Here is a 1,146-nt window from a genome sequence, read left to right as displayed (position 1 = left end):
TCCCCCCCCCCCAGTAGAGCTGATCAAGAAGTAAACAAATTAATTTTAAAAATACCTAAATTTTTTTTCTTGCTCTAAATTTACAAATTAAGATGTCTGCGTATTTGGTGAAATTATCAGTCAACTGGATGGACATAACTGTGCACGTGCGTGCATGTGTGTGTGTGTGTGCATGTGTGCACACACATGCACACTCAGGTGTACACACGCATACATCTCATTTACTGACAGGTTCAGCAAATTAAGGTATTCAGTGCATTTGAGAGTTATATTTTACATGCAGTATCTTAAGAGTTTGGTGACAAACAAACATAAGTTTCATGTTCAGAGTAAACTGAATCTTTTGCTACTTTCTCCTGGCAACAGCTTGAGCTAAGCTTAGTCAAATATCTTTCTCTGAACATGAAACTCAAGTAGTTTGTCACCAAGCTCTCTTAAAATACTTTACAATTTTATACAGCCCTTCCTTCTGCTCACCAGAAGATGAAGTGGAATTCGTTGTCAATTAGGTAGACTGATGTAAGCAAAGTTAAGTGTGCCCATGCCTAGGGTCACCGTTGCAAAGAATGGTGGGGAAGTTTGGACTCATGACTATGTGGTCAGTTCAGTTGTATTGCACCTGCATCTTGGTTATATCTTAGGTGTTTCTACATTTCTGAGATGATTTGTCAGTGCCATCATTGAGGGGAAAAAAAAATTCAAAATAAAATTAAAACAAAAAAAACAAAACAAACAAAACGAAACAACAACAACAAGAAAAAGGGTTGGAAAACACTGATATAAATATACTAACATTGTTTGTTTCTCTAATTCCTGGTGATACTCAATCTTAAATCATGTTTCTATTGTCACAGTTTTGAAGAAGAAAAAAAAAAAGACGATTTAGGTTTATAGTCTAGAAACCAATGTGTAATAATGGTACTTGGTGTGCATTTTTATTGTCTTTTCAAATAGCTTTGCTATTTATTAAACATGTAGATATTTTAACAAAAATAATGGTCAAGAGACTCATAATGTACATGATAATGGAAAAAAAAAAAATTCAGTATGGTTTTTATTGTTCTTAAAACAAATTTTGCTGCGGAAAGATAAAAATAAATAAATAAATATATAAATAAAACTGATTTTTTTTTTTTAATATATTTT

The sequence above is a fragment of the Octopus bimaculoides genome, chromosome 10, assembly GCF_001194135.2.
Source record: "Octopus bimaculoides isolate UCB-OBI-ISO-001 chromosome 10, ASM119413v2, whole genome shotgun sequence".
In the NCBI taxonomy this organism is placed as follows: Eukaryota; Metazoa; Mollusca; class Cephalopoda; order Octopoda; family Octopodidae; genus Octopus; species Octopus bimaculoides.
Note: the sequence above shows the minus strand (reverse complement) of the source record.